Below are 16,767 nucleotides of genomic sequence, written 5' to 3' on the forward strand. Positions count from 1 at the left end.
TCCGATGCACATCTGGAGGCATTCTGTAATCTGTGGACTATCTGAGTGTTGATGAAACACAGAAATTGCATCGGGATTGCATACAACAGTCACCATGCGCACTTTCCTTTATGGGAGTAATGTCTCAAACAATCTACGCTTTGATCGTTTCCTGGAAGACCGGTAGTAGTTTCCGATGCACATCTGGAGGCACTCTGTAATCTGTGGACTATCTGAGTGTTGATGAAACACAGAAATTGCATCGGGATTGAATACAACAGTCACCATGCGCACTTAACTCCATGGGAGTAATGTCTCAAACAGTTTACTCTTTGATCGCTCCCTGGAAGACCAGTAGTAGTTTCCGATGCACATCTGGAGGCATTCTGCAATCTGTGGACTATCTGAGTGTTGATGTAACACAGAAATTGCATCGGGATTGAATACAACAGTCACCATGCGCACTTTCCTTTATGGGAGTAATGTCTCAAACAATCTACGCTTTGATCGTTTCCTGGAAGACCAGTAGTAGTTTCCGATGCACATCTGGCGTCATTCTGTAATCTGTGGACTATCTGAGTGTTGATGAAACACAGAAGTTGCATCGGGATTGAATACAAAAGTCACCATGCGCACTCTCCTCCATGGGAGTATTATCTCAAACAGTCTAAGCTTTGATCGATCCCTGGAAGACCAGTAGTAGTTTCCGATGCACATCTGGAGGCATTCTGTAATCTGTGGACTATCAGAGTGTTGATGAAACACAGAAATTGCATCGGGATTGAATACAACAGTCACCAGTCGACATTTCCTCCATGGGAGTAATGTCTCAAACAGTCTAAGCTTTTGATCGTTCCCTGGGAGACAAGTAGTAGTTTCCGAAGCACATCTGGAGGCTTTCTGTAATCCTTGGACCTTCAAAGTGTTGATGAAACACAGAAATTGCCTCGGGATTGAATACAAAAGTCACCATGCGCACTTTCCTCCATGGGAGTAATATGTCAAACAGTCTAAGCTTTGATCGTTCCCTGGAAGACCAGTAGTAGTTTCCGATGCACATCTGAAGGCATTCTGTAATCTGTGGACTATCAGAGTGTTGATGAAACACAGTAATTGCATCGGGATTGAATACAACAGTCCCCATGCGCACTTTCCTCCATGGGAGTAATGTCTCAGACAATCTACGCCATGATCGTTCCCTGGATCACCAGAAGTAGTTTCCGATGCACATCTGGAGGCAATCTGTAATCTGTGATCTATCAGAGTGTTGATGAAACACAGAAATTGCATCGGTACTGAATACAACATTCACCATGCGCACTTTCCTCCATGGGTGTTATGTCTCAAACAGTCTACGCTTTGATCGTTCCCTGGAAGACCAGTAGTAGTTCCCGATGCACATGTGGAGGCATTCTGTAATCTGCGGACCATCTGGGTGTTGATGAAACACTGTAATTGCATCGGGATTGAATACAACAGTCACCAAGCGCACTTTCCTCCATGGGAGTAATGTCTCAAACAGTCTAAGCTTTGATCGTTCCCTGGAAGACCAGTAGTAGTTTCCGATACACATCTGGAGGCATTATGTAATCTGTGGACTATCAGAGTGTTGATGAAACACAGAAATTGCATCAGGATTGAATACAACAGTCACCAGGCGCTATAGCCTCAATGGGAGTAATGTCTCAAACAGTCTACGCTTTGATCGTTCCCTGGAATTCCAGTAGAAGTTTCAAATTCACATCTGGACGCAATCTGTATACCTTGGACCTTCGAAGTGTTGATGAAACACAGAAATTGTCTCGGGATTGAATACAACAGTCACCATGCGCACTTTCCTCCATGGGAGTAATGTCTCAATCAGTCTACGCTTTGATCGTTCCCTGGAAGACCAGTAGTAGTTCCGATGCACATCTGGAGGCATTCTGTAATCTGTGGACTATCTGAGTGTTGATGAAACACAGAAATTGCATCGGGATTGAATACAACAGTCACCTTGCGCACTCTCCTCCATGGGAGTAATATCTTAAACAGTCTAAGCTATGATCGTTCCCTGGAAGACCAGTAGTAGTTTCCGATGCACATCTGGAGGCATTCTGTAACCTGTGGACTATCAGAGTGTTGATGAAACACAGAAATTGCATCGGGATTGAATATAACAGTCACCATCGGCACTTTCCTCCATGGGAGTAATGTATCAAGCAGTCTACGCTTCGATCGTTTCCTGGAAGACCAGTAGTAGTTTCCGATGCACATCAGGAGGCATTCTGTAATCTGTGGACTATCAGAGTGTTGATGTAACATAGAAATTGCATCGGTATTGAATACAACATTCACCATGCGCACTTTCCTCCATGGGTGTAATGTCTCAAACAGTGTACGCTTTGATCGTTCCCTGGAAGACCAGTAGTAGTTCCCGATGCACATGTGGAGGCATTCTGTAATCTGCGGACTATCTGAGTGTTGATGAAACAATGTAATTGCATCGGGATTGAATACAACAGTCACCATGCGCACTTTCCTCCATGGGAGTAATGTCTCAAACAGTCTAAGCTTTGATCGTTCCCTGGAAGACCAGTAGTAGTTTCCGATGCACATCTGGAGGCATTCTGTAATCTGTGGACTATCTGAGTGTTGATGAAACACAGAAATTGCATCAGGATTGAATACAACAGTCACCAGGCGCTATAGCCTCAATGGGAGTAATGTCTCAAACAGTCTACGCTTTGATCGTTCCCTGGAAGGCCAGTAGTAGTTTCAAATGCACATCTGGACGCAATCTGTATACCTTGGACCTTCAAAGTGTTGATGAAGCACAGAAATTGCCTCGGGATTGAATACAACAGTCACCATGCGCACTTTCCTCCATGGGAGTAATGTCTCACTCAGTCTACGCTTTGATCGTTCCCTGGAAAACCAGTAGTAGTTCCGATGCACATCTGGAGGCATTCTGTAATCTGTGGACTATCTGAGTGTTGATGAAACACAGAAATTGCATCGGGATTGAATACAACAGACACCATGCGCACTTTCCTCCATGGGAGTAATTCCTCAAACAGTCTACGCTTTGATCGTTCCCTGGAAGACCGGTAGTAGTTTCCGATGCACATCTGGAGGCATTCTGTAATCTGTGAACTATCAGAGTGTTGATGAAACACAGAAATTGCATCGGGATTGAATACAACAGTCACCATCGGCACTTTCCTCCATGGGAGTAATGTCTCAAGCAGTCTACGCTTTGATCGTTTCCTGGAAGACCAGTAGTAGTTTAAGATGCTCATCAGGAGGCATTCTGTAATCTGTGGACTATCAGAGTGTTGATGAAACACAGTAATTGCATCGGGATTGAATACAACAGACCCCATGCGCATTTTCCTCCATGGGAGTAATGTCTCAGACAATCTACGCCTTGATCGTTCCCTGGATCACCAGTAGTAGTTTCCGATGCACATCTGGAGGCAATCTGTAAACTGTGATCTATCAGAGTGTTGATGAAACACAGAAATTGCATCGGTATTGAATACAACATTCACCATGCGCACTTTCCTCCATGGGTGTAAAGTCTCAAACAGTCTACGCTTTGATCGTTCCCTGGACGACCAGTAGTAGTTTCAGATGCACATCTGGAGGAATTCTGTAATCTGTGGACTATCTGAGTGTTGATGAAACACTGTAACTGCATCGGGATTCAATACAACAGTCACCATGCGCACTTTCCTCCATGGGAGTAATCTCTCAAACAGTCTAAGCTTTGATCGTTCCCTGGAAGACCACTAGTAGTTTCCGATGCACATCTGGAGGCATTCTGCAATCTGTGGACTATCTGAGTGTTGATGTAAAACAGAAATTGCATCGGGATTGAATACAACAGTCACCATGCGCACTTTCCTTTATTGGAGTAATGTCTCAAACAATCTACGCTTTGATCGTTTCCTGGAAGACCAGTAGTAGTTTCCGATGCACATCTGGGATCATTCTGTAATCTGTGGACTATCTGAGTGTTGATGAAACACAGAAGTTGCATCGGGATTGAATACAAAAGTCACCATGCGCACTCTCCTCCATGGGAGTATTATCTCAAACAGTCTAAGCTTTGATCGATCCCTGGAAGACCAGTAGTAGTTTCCGATGCACATCTGGAGGCATTCTGTAATCTGTGGACTATCAGAGTGTTGATGAAACACAGAAATTGCATCGGGATTGAATACAACAGTCACCAGGCACTATTTCCTCCATGGGAGTAATGTCTCAAACAGTCTACGCTTTGATCATTCCCTGGAAGACCAGTAGTAGTTTCCGATGCACATCTGGAGGCATTCTGTAATCTGCGGACTATCAGAGTGTTGATGAAACACTGTAATTGCATCGGGATTGAATACAACAGTCACCAAGCGCAGTTTCCTCCATGGGAGTAATGTCTCAAACAGTCTAAGCTTTGATCGTTCCCTGGAAGACCAGTAGTAGTTTCCGATGCACATCTGGAGGCATTATGTAATCTGTGGACTATCAGAGTGTTGATGAAACACAGAAATTGCATCAGGATTGAATACAACAGTCACCAGGCGCTATAGCCTCAATGGGAGTAATGTCTCAAACAGTCTACGCTTTGATCGTTCCCTGGAATTCCAGTAGAAGTTTCAAATTCACATCTGGATGCAATCTGTATACCTTGGACCTTCGAAGTGTTGATGAAACACAGAAATTGCCTCGGGATTGAATACAACAGTCACCATGCGCACTTTCCTCCATGGGAGTAATGTCTCAATCAGTCTACGCTTTGATCGTTCCCTGGAAGACCAGTAGTAGTTCCGATGCACATCTGGAGGCATTCTGTAATCTGTGGACTATCTGAGTGTTGATGAAACACGGAAATTGCATCGGGATTGAATACAACAGTCACCTTGCGCACTCTTCTCCATGGGAGTAATATCTTAAACAGTCTAAGCTATGATCGTTCCCTGGAAGACCAGTAGTAGTTTCCGATGCACATCTGGAGGCATTCTGTAACCTGTGTACTATCAGAGTGTTGATGAAACACAGAAATTGCATCGGGATTGAATACAACAGTCACCATCGGCACTTTCCTCCATGGGAGTAATGTATCAAGCAGTCTACGCTTTGATCGTTTCCTGGAAGACCAGTAGTAGTTTCCGATGCACATCAGGAGGCATTCTGTAATCTGTGGACTATCAGAGTGTTGATGAAACATAGAAATTGCATCGGTATTGAATACAACATTCACCATGCGCACTTTCCTCCGTGGGTGTAATGTCTCAAACAGTCTACGCTTTGATCGTTCCCTGGAAGACCAGTAGTAGTTCCCGATGCACATGTGGAGGCATTCTGTAATCTGCGGACTATCTGAGTGTTGATGAAACAATGTAATTGCATCGGGATTGAATACAACAGTCACCACGCGCACTTTCCTCCATGGGAGTAATGTCTCAAACAGTCTAAGCTTTGATCGTTCCCTGGAAGACCAGTAGTAGTTTCCGATGCACATCTGGAGGCATTCTGTAATCTGTGGACTATCTGAGTGTTGATGAAACACAGAAATTGCATCAGGATTGAATACAACAGTCACCAGGCGCTATAGCCTCAATGGGAGTAATGTCTCAAACAGTCTACGCTTTGATCGTTCCCTGGAAGGCCAGTAGTAGTTTCAAATGCACATCTGGACGCAATCTGTATACCTTGGACCTTCAAAGTGTTGATGAAGCACAGAAATTGCCTCGGGATTGAATACAACAGTCACCATGCGCACTTTCCTCCATGGGAGTAATGTCTCACTCAGTCTACGCTTTGATCGTTCCCTGGAAAACCAGTAGTAGTTCCGATGCACATCTGGAGGCATTCTGTAATCTGAGGACTATCTGAGTGTTGATGAAACACAGAAATTGCATCGGGATTAAATACAACAGACACCATGCGCACTTTCCTCCATGGGAGTAATGCCTCAAACAGTCTACGCTTTGATCGTTCCCTGGAAGACCGGTAGTAGTTTCCGATGCACATCTGGAGGCATTCTGTAATCTGTGGACTATCAGAGTGTTGATGAAACACAGAAATTGCATCGGGATTGAATACAACAGTCACCATCGGCACTTTCCTCCATGGGAGTAATGTATCATGCAGTCTACGCTTTGATCGTTTCCTGGAAAACCAGTAGTAGTTTCCGATGCACATCGGGAGGCATTCTGTAATCTGTGGACTATCAGAGTGTTGATGAAACACGGTAATTGCATCGGGATTGAATACAACAGTCCCCATGCGCACTTTCCTCCATGGGAGTAATGTCTCAGACAATCTACGCCTTGATCGTTCCCTGGATCACCAGTAGTAGTTTCCGATGCACATCTGGAGGCAATCTGTAATCTGTGATCTATCAGAGTGTTGATGAAACACAGAAATTGCATCGGTATTGAATACAACATTCACCATGCGCACTTTCCTCCATGGGTGTAATGTCTCAAACAGTCTACGCTTTGATCGTTCCCTGGAAGACCAGTAGTAGTTCCCGATGCACATGTGGAGGCATTCTGTAATCTGCGGACTATCTGAGTGTTGATGAAACACTGTAATTGCATCGGGATTGAATACAACAGTCACCATGCGCACTTTCCTCCATGGGAGTAATTTCTCATACAGTCTAAGCTTTGATCGTTCCCTGGAAGACCAGTAGTAGTTTCCGATGCACATCTGGAGGCATTCTGTAATCTGTGGAATATCTGAGTATTGATGAAACACAGAAAATGCATCAGGATTGAATACAACAGTCACCAGGCGCTATAGCCTCAATGGGAGTAATGTCTCAAACAGTCTACGCTTTGATCGTTCCCTGGAAGGCCAGTAGTAGTTTCAAATGCACATCTGGACGCAATCTGTATACCTTGGACCTTCAAAGTGTTGATGAAACACAGAAATTGCCTCGGGATTGAATACAACAGTCACCATGTGCACTTTCCTCCATGGGAGTAATGTCTCATTCAGTCTACGCTTTGATCGTTCCCTGGAAGACCAGTAGTAGTTCCGATGCACATCTGGAGGCATTCTGTAATCTGTGGACTATCTGAGTGTTGATGAAACACAGAAATTGCATCGGGATTGAATACAACAGTCACCATGCGCACTTAACTCCATGGGAGTAATGTCTCAAACATTTTACTCTTTGATCGTTCCCTGGAAGACCAGTAGTAGTTTCCGATGCACATCTGGAGGCATTCTGTAATCTGTGGACTATCTGAGTGTTGATGAAACACAGAAATTGCATCGGGATTGAATACAACAGTAACCATGCGCACATTCCTTTATGGGAGTAATGTCTCAAACAATCTACGCTTTGATCGTTTCCTGGAAGACCAGTAGTAGTTTCCGATGCACATCTGGAGGCATTCTGTAATCTGTGGACTATCAGAGTGTTGATGAAACACAGAAATTGCATCGGGATTGAATACAACAGTCACCATGCGCACTTACCTCCATGGGAGTAATGTCTCAAACAGTTTACTCTTTGATCGTTCCCTGGAAGACCAGTAGTAGTTTCCGATGCACATCTGGAGGCATTCTGTAATCTGTGGACTATCAGAGTGTTGATGAAACCCAGAAATTGCATCGGCATTGAATACAACAGTCACCATGCACACTCTCCTCCATGGGAGTAATGTCTCAAACAGTCTACGCTTTGATCGTTCCCTGGAAGACCAGTAGTATTTTCCGATGCACATCTGGGGTCATTCTGTAGTCTGTGGACTATCTGAGTGTTGATGAAACACAGAAATTGCATCGGGATTGAATACAAAAGTCACCATTCGCACTCTCCTCCATGGGAGTAATATCTCAAACAGTCTAAGCTTTGATCGTTCCCTGGAAGACCCGTAGTAGTTTCCGATGCACATCTGGAGGCATTCTGTAATCTGTGGACTATCAGAGTGTTGATGAAACACAGAAATTGCCTCGGGATTGAATACAACAGTCACCATGCGCACTTTCCTCAATGGGAGTAATGTCTCAATCTGTCTACGCTTTGATCGTTCCCTGGAAGACCAGTAGTAGTTCCGATGCACATCTGGAGGCATTCTGTAATCTGTGGACTATCAGAGTGTTGATGAAACACAGAAATTGCATCGGGATTGCATACAACAGTCACCATGCGCACTTTCCTTTATGGGAGTAATGTTTCAAACAATACACGCTTTGATCGTTTCCTGGAAGACCAGTAGTAGTTTCCGATACACATCTGGAGGCACTCTGTAATCTGTGGACTATCAGAGTGTTGATGAAACACAGAAATTGCATCGGGATTGTGTACAACAGTCACCATGCGCACTTAACTCCATAGGAGTAATGTCTCAAACAGTTTACTCTTTGATCGTTCCCTGGAAGACCAGTAGTAGTTTCCGATGCACATCTGGAGGCATTCTGTAATCTGTGGACTATCTGAGTGTTGATGAAACACAGAAATTGCATCGGGATTGAATACAACAGTCACCATGCGCACTTTCCTCCATGGGTGTAATGTCTCAAACAGTCTACTCTTTGATCGTTCCCTCGAAGACCAGTAGTAGTTCCCGATGCACATGTGGAGGCATTCTGTAACCTGTGGACTATCTGAGTGTTGATGAAACACTGTAATTGCATCGGGATTGAATACAACAGTCACCATGCGCACTTTCCTCCATGGGAGTAATGTCTCAAACAGTCTAAGCTTTGATCGTTCCCTGGAAGACCAGTAGTAGTTTCCGATGCACATCTGGAGGCATTCTGTAATCTGTGGACTATCAGAGTGTTGATGAAACACAGAAATTGCATCAGGATTGAATACAACAGTCACCAGGCGCTATAGCCTCAATGGGAGTAATGTCTCAAACAGTCTACGCTTTGATCGTTCCCTGGAAGGCCAGTAGTAGTTTCAAATGCTCATCTGCAAGCAATCTGTATACCGTGGACCTTCAAAGTGTTGATGAAACACAGAAATTGCCTCGGCATTGAATACAACAGTCACCATGCGCACTTTCCTCCATGGGAGTAATGTCTCAATCAGTCTACGCTTTGATCGTTCCCTGGAAGACCAGTAGTAGTTCCGATGCACATCTGGAGGCATTCTGTAATCTGTGGACTATCTGAGTGTTGATGAAACACAGAAATTGCATCGGGATTGCATACAACAGTCACCATGCGCTCTTTCCTTTATTTGAGTAATGTCTCAAACAATCTACGCTTTGATCGTTTCCTGGAAGACCAGTAGTAGTTTCCGATGCACATCTGGAGGCACTCTGTAATCTGTGGACTATCAGAGTGTTGATGAAACACAGAAATTGCATCGCTATTGAATACAACAGTCACCATGCGCACTTTCCTCCATGGGAGTAATGTCTCAAACAGTCTATACTTCGATCGTTCCCTGGAAGACCAGTAGTAGTTACCGATGCACATCAGGAGGCATTCTGTAAACTGAGGACTATCAGAGTGTTTATGAAACACAGAAATTGAATCTGGATTGAATACAACAGTCACCTTGCGCACTCTCCTCCATGGGAGTAATATCTCAAACAGTCTAAGCTTTGATCGTTCCCTGGAAGTCCAGTAGTAGTTTCCGATGCACATCTGGAGGCATTCTGTAATCTGTGGACTATCAGAGTGTTGATGAAACACAGAAATTGCATCGCGATTGAATACAACAGTCACCATGCGCACTTTCCTCCATGGGAGTAATGTCTCAAACAGTCTATACTTCGATCGTTCCCTGGAAGACCAGTAGTAGTTACCGATGCACATCAGGAGGCATTCTGTAAACTGAGGACTATCAGAGTGTTTATGAAACACAGAAATTGAATCGGGATTGAATACAACAGTCACCATGCGCACTCTCCTCAATGGGAGTAATGTCTCAAACAGTCTACGCTTTGATCGTTCCCAGGAAGACCAAAATTAGTTTCCGAGGCACATCTGGGGCATTCTGTAATCTGTGGACTATCAGAGTGTTGATGAAACAAAGAAATTGCAACGGGATTGAATACAACAGTCACCATGCGCAGTTTCCTCCATGGGAGTAATGTCTCAGACAGTCTACACATCGATCGTTCCCTGGAAGACCAGTAGTAGTTTCCGATGCACATCTGGAGGAATTCTGTAATCTGAGGACTATCAGTGTGTTTATGAAACACAGAAATTTGCATCGGGATTGAATACAACAGTCACCATGCGCACTCTCCTCAATGGGAGTAATGTCTCAAACAGTGTACGCTTTGATCGTTCCCAGGAATACCAGTATTACTTTCGGACGCACATCTGTGGGCATTCTGTAATCTGTGGACTATCTGAGTGTTGATGAAACACAGAAATTGCATCTTGATTGAATACAACAGTCACCATGCGCACTTTCCTCCATGGGAGTAATATCTCAAACAGTCTAAGCTTTGGTCGTTCCCTGGAAGACCAGTAGTAGTTTCCGATGCACATCTGGAGGCATTCTGTAATCTGTGGACTATCAGAGTGTTGATGAAACACAGAAATTGCATCGGGATTGAATACAACAGTCACCAGGCCCTATTTCCTCCATGGGAGTAATGTCTCAAACAGTCTAAGTTTTGATCGTTCCCTGGGAGACAAGTAGTAGTTTCCGAAGCACATCTGGAGGCATTCTGTAATCCTTGGACCTTCAAAGTGTTGATGAAACACAGAAATTTCCTCGGGATTGAATACAACAGACACCATGCGCACTTTCCTCCATGGGAGTAATGCCTCAAACAGTCTACGCTTTGATCGTTCCCTGGAAGACCGGTAGTAGATTCCGATGCACATCTGGAGGCATTCTGTAATCTGTGGACTATCAGAGTGTTGATGAAACACAGAAATTGCATCGGGATTGAATACAACAGTCACCATCGGCACTTTCCTCCATGGGAGTAATGTATCAAGCAGTCTACGCTTTGATCGTTTCCTGGAAGACCAGTAGTAGTTTCCGATGCACATCAGGAGGCATTCTGTAATCTGTGGACTATCAGAGTGTTGATGAAACACAGTAATTGCATCGGGATTGAATACAACAGTCCCCATGCGCACTTTCCTCCATGGGAGTAATGTCTCAGACAATCTACGCCTTGATCGTTCCCTGGATCACCAGTAGTAGTTTCCGATGCACATCTGGAGGCAATCTGTAATCCTTGGACCTTCAAAGTGTTGATGAAACACAGAAATTGCCTCGGGATTGAATACAACTGACACCATGCGCACTTTCCTCCATGGGAGTAATATCTCAAACAGTCTACGCTTTGACAGTTCCCTGGAAGACCGGTAGTAGTTTCCGATGCACATCTGGAGGCATTCTGTAATCTGTGGACTATCAGAGTGTTGATGAAACACAGAAATTGCATCGGGATTGAATACAACAGTCACCATCGGCACTTTCCTCCATGGGAGTAATGTATCAAGCAGTCTACGCTTTGATCGTTTCCTGGAAGACCAGTAGTAGTTTCCGATGCACATCAGGAGGCATTCTGTAATCTGTGGACTATCAGAGTGTTGATGAAACACAGTAATTGCATCGGGATTGAATACAACAGTCCCCATGCGCACTTTCCTCCATGGGAGTAATGTCTCAGACAATCTACACCTTGATCGTTCCCTGGATCACCAGTAGTAGTTTCCGATGCACATCTGGAGGCGATCTGTAATCTGTGATCTATCAGAGTGTTGATGAAACACAGAAATTGCATCGGTATTGAATACAACATTCACCATGCGCACTTTACTCCATGGGTGGAATGTCTCAAACAGTCTACGCTTTGATCGTTCCCTGGAAGACCAGTAGTAGTTCCCGATGCACATGTGGAGGCATTCTGTAATCTGCGGACTATCTGAGTGTTGATGAAACACTGTAATTGCATCGGGATTGAATACAACAGTCACCATGCGCACTTTCCTCCATGGGAGTAATGTCTCAAACAGTCTAAGCTTTGATCGTTCCCTAGAAGACCAGTAGTACTTTCCGATGCACATCTGGAGGCATTCTGTAATCTGTGGACTATCTGAGTGTTGATGAAACACAGAAATTGCATCAGGATTGAATACAACAGTCACCAGGCGCTATAGCCTCAATGGGAGTAATGTCTCAAACAGTCTACGCTTTGATCGTTCCCTGGAAGGCCAGTAGTAGTTTCAAATGCACATCTGGACGCAATCTGTATACCTTGGACCTTCAAAGTGTTGATGAAACACAAAAATTGCCTTGGGATTGAATACAACAGTCACCATGTGCACTTTCCTCCATGGGAGTAATGTCTCATTCAGTCTACGCTTTGATCGTTCCCTGGAAGACCAGTAGTAGTTCCGATGCACATCTGGAGGCATTCTGTAATCTGTGGACTATCAGAGTGTTGATGAAACACAGAAATTGCATCGGGATTGAATACAACAGTCACCATGCGCCCTTACCTCCATGGGAGTAATGTCTCAAACAGTTTACTCTTTGATCGTTCCCTGGAAGACCAGTAGTAGTTTCCGATGCACATCTGGAGGCATTCTGTAATCTGTGGACTATCAGAGTGTTGATGAAACCCAGAAATTGCATCGGCATTGAATACAACAGTCACCATGCGCACTCTCCTCCATGGGAGTAATGTCTCAAACAGTCTACGCTTTGATCGTTCCCTGGAAGACCAGTAGTAGTTTCCGATGCACATCTGGGGTCATTCTGTAGTCTGTGGACTATCTGAGTGTTGATGAAACACAGAAATTGCATCGGGATTGAATACAAAAGTCACCATGCGCACTCTCCTCCATGGGAGTAATATCTCAAACAGTCTAAGCTTTGATCGTTCCCTGGAAGACCAGTAGTAGTTTCCGATGCACATCTGGAGGCATTCTGTAATCAGTGGACTATCAGAGTGTTGACGAAACACAGAAATTGCATCGGGATTGAATACAACAGTCACCAGTCGCTATTTCCTCCATGGGAGTAATGTCTCAAACAGCCTAAGCTTTTGATCGTTCCCTGGGAGACAAGTAGTAGTTTCCAAAGCACATCTGGAGGCATTCTGTAATCCTTGGACCTTCAAAGTGTTGATGAAACACAGAAATTGCCTCGGGATTGAATACAACAGACACCATGCGCACTTTCCTCCATGGGAGTAATGCCTCAAACAGTCTACGCTTTGATCGTTCCCTGGAAGACCGGTTGTAGTTTCCGATGCACATCTGGAGGCATTCTGTAATCTGTGGACTATCAGAGTGTTGATGAAACACAGAAATTGCATCGGGATTGAATACAACAGTCACCATGCGCACTTTCCTCCATGGGAGTAATGTCTCAAACAGTCTAAGCTTTGATCGTTCCCTGGAAGACCAGTAGTAGTTTCCGATGCACATCTGGAGGCATTCTGTAATATGTGGACTATCAGAGTGTTGATGAAACACAGAAATTGCATCAGGATTGAATACAACAGTCACCAGGCGCTATAGCCTCAATGGGAGTAATGTTTTAAACAGTCTACGCTTTGATCGTTCCCTGGAAGGCCAGTAGTAGTTTCAAATGCACATCTGGACGCAATCTGTATACCTTGGACCTTCAAAGTGTTGATGAAACACAGAAATTGCCTCGGGATTGAATACAACAGTCACCATGCGCACTTTCCTCCATGGGAGTAATGTCTCAAACAGTCTACGCTTTGATCGTTCCCTGGAAGACCAGTAGTAGTTCCGATGCACATCTGGAGGCATTCTGTAATCTGTGGACTATCTGAGTGTTGATGCAACACAGAAATTGCATCGGGATTGAATACAACAGTCACCATGCGCACTCTCCTCCATGGGAGTAATATCTCAAACAGTCTAAGCTTTGATCGTTCCCTGGAAGACCAGGAGTAGTTTCCGATGCACATCTGGAGGCATTCTGTAATCTGTGGACTATCAGAGTGTTGATGATACACAGAAATTGCATCGGGATTGAATACAACAGTCACATGCGCACTTTCCTCCATGGGAGTAATGTCTCAAGCAGTCTACACTTCGATCGTTCACTGGAAGACCAGTAGTAGTTACCGATGCACATCAGGAGGCATTCTGTAAACTGAGGACTATCAGAGTGTTTATGAAACACAGAAATTGCATCGGGATTGAATACAATAGTCACCATGCGCACTCTCCTCAATGGGAGTAATGTCTCAAACAGTCTACGCTTTGATCGTTCCCAGGAAGACCAGTATTAGTTTCCGACGCACATCTGGGGCATTCTGTAATCTGTGGACTATCAGAGTGTTGATGAAACAAAGACATTGCATCGGGATTGAATACAACAGTCACCATGCGCTGTTTGCTCCATGGGAGTAATGTCTCAGACCGTCTACACTTCGATCATTCCCTGGAAGACCAGTAGTAGTTTCTGATGCACATCTGGAGGAATTCTGTAATCTGAGGACTATCAGAGTGTTGATGAAACACAGATATTGCATCGGGATGGAATACAACAGTCACCATGCGCACTTACCTCCATGGGAGTAATGTCTCAAACAGTTTACTCTTTGATCGTTCCCTGGAAGACCAGTAGTAGTTCCCGATGCACATCTGGATTCATTCTGTAATCTGTGGACTATCAGAGTGTTGATGAAACACAGAAATTGCATCGGGATTGAATACAACAGTCACCATGCGCACTCTCCTCAATGGGGGTTATGTCTCAAACAGTCTACGCTTGGTCGTTCCCAGGAAGACCAGTATTACTTTCCGACGCACATCTGTGGGCATTCTGTAATCTGTGGACTATCCGAGTGTTGATGAAACACAGAAATTGCATCTTGATTGAATACAACAGTCACCATGCGCACTTTCCTCCATGGGAGTAATATCTCAAACAGTCTAAGCTTTGATCGTTCCCTGGAAGACCAGTAGTAGTTTCCGATGCACATCTGGAGGCATTCTGTAATCTGTGGGCTATCAGTGTGTTAATGAAACACAGAAATTGCATCGGGATTGAATACAACAGTCACCAGGCGCTATTTCCTCCATGGGAGTAATGTCTCAAACAGTCTAAGCTTTTGATCGTTCCCTGGGAGACAAGTAGTAGTTTCCGAAGCACATCTGGAGGCATTCTGTAATCCTTGGACCTTCAAAGTGTTGATGAAACACAGAAATTGCCTCGGGATTGAATACAACAGACACCATGCGCACTTTTCTCCATGGGAGTAATGCCTCAAACAGTCTACGCTTTGATCGTTCCCTGGAAGAGCGGTAGTAGTTTCCGATGCACATCTGGAGGCATTCTGTAATCTGTGGACTATCAGAGTGTTGATGAAACACAGAAATTGCCTCGGGATTGAATACAACAGTCACCATGCGCACTTTCCTCCATGGGAGTAATGTCTCAAACAGTCAACGTTTTGATCGTTCCCTGGAAGACCAGTAGTAGTTCCGATGCACATCTGGAGGCATTCTGTAATCTGTGGACTATCTGAGTGTTGATGCAACACAGAAATTGCATCGGGATTGCATACAACAGTCACCATGCGCACTTTCCTTTATGTGAGTAATGTCTAAAACAATCTACGCTTTGATCGTTTCCTGGAAGACCAGTAGTAGTTTCCGATGCACATCTGGAGGCACTCTGTAATCTGTGGACTATCAGAGTGTTGATGAAACACAGAAATTGCAACGGGATTGAATACAACAGTCACCATGCGCACATAACTCCATGGGAGTAATGTCTCAAACAGTTTACTGTTTGATCGTTCCCTGGAAGACCAGTAGTAGTTTCCGATGCACATCTGGAGGCATTCTGTAATCTGTGGACTATCTGAGTGTTGATGAAACACAGAATTTGCATCGGGATTGAATACAACAGTTACCATGCGCACTTTCCTTTATGGGAGTAATGTCTCAAACAATCTACGCTTTGATCGTTTCCTGGAAGACCAGTAGTAGTTTCCGATGCACATCTGGAGGCATTCTGTAATCTGTGGACTATCAGAGTGTTGATGAAACACAGAAATTGCATCGGGATTGAATACAACAGTCACCATGCGCACTTACCTCCATGGGAGTAATGTCTCAAACAGTTTACTCTTTGATCGTTCCCTGGAAGACCAGTAGTAGTTTCCGATGCACATCTGGATTCATTCTGTAATCTGTGGACTATCAGAGTGTTGATGAAACACAGAAATTGCATCGGCATTGAATACAACAGTCACCATGCGCACTCTCCTCAATGGGAGTAATGTCTCAAACAGTCTACGCTTTGATCGTTCCCAGGAAGACCAGTATTAGTTTCCGAGGCACATCTGGGGCATTCTGTAATCTGTGGACTATCAGAGTGTTGATGAAACAAAGAAATTGCAACGGGATTGAATACAACAGTCACCATGCGCAGTTTCCTCCATGGGAGTAATGTCTCAGACAGTCTACACATCGATCGTTCCCTGGAAGACCAGTAGTAGTTTCCGATGCACATCTGGAGGAATTCTGTAATCTGAGGACTATCAGTGTGTTTATGAAACACAGAAATTTGCATCGGGATTGAATACAACAGTCACCATGCGCACTCTCCTCAATGGGAGTAATGTCTCAAACAGTGTACGCTTTGATCGTTCCCAGGAATACCAGTATTACTTTCGGACGCACATCTGTGGGCATTCTGTAATCTGTGGACTATCTGAGTGTTGATGAAACACAGAAATTGCATCTTGATTGAATACAACAGTCACCATGCGCACTTTCCTCCATGGGAGTAATATCTCAAACAGTCTAAGCTTTGGTCGTTCCCTGGAAGACCAGTAGTAGTTTCCGATGCACATCTGGAGG

This window comes from Schistocerca gregaria, chromosome 9, assembly GCF_023897955.1.
Source record: "Schistocerca gregaria isolate iqSchGreg1 chromosome 9, iqSchGreg1.2, whole genome shotgun sequence".
Taxonomy (NCBI): domain Eukaryota; kingdom Metazoa; phylum Arthropoda; class Insecta; order Orthoptera; family Acrididae; genus Schistocerca; species Schistocerca gregaria.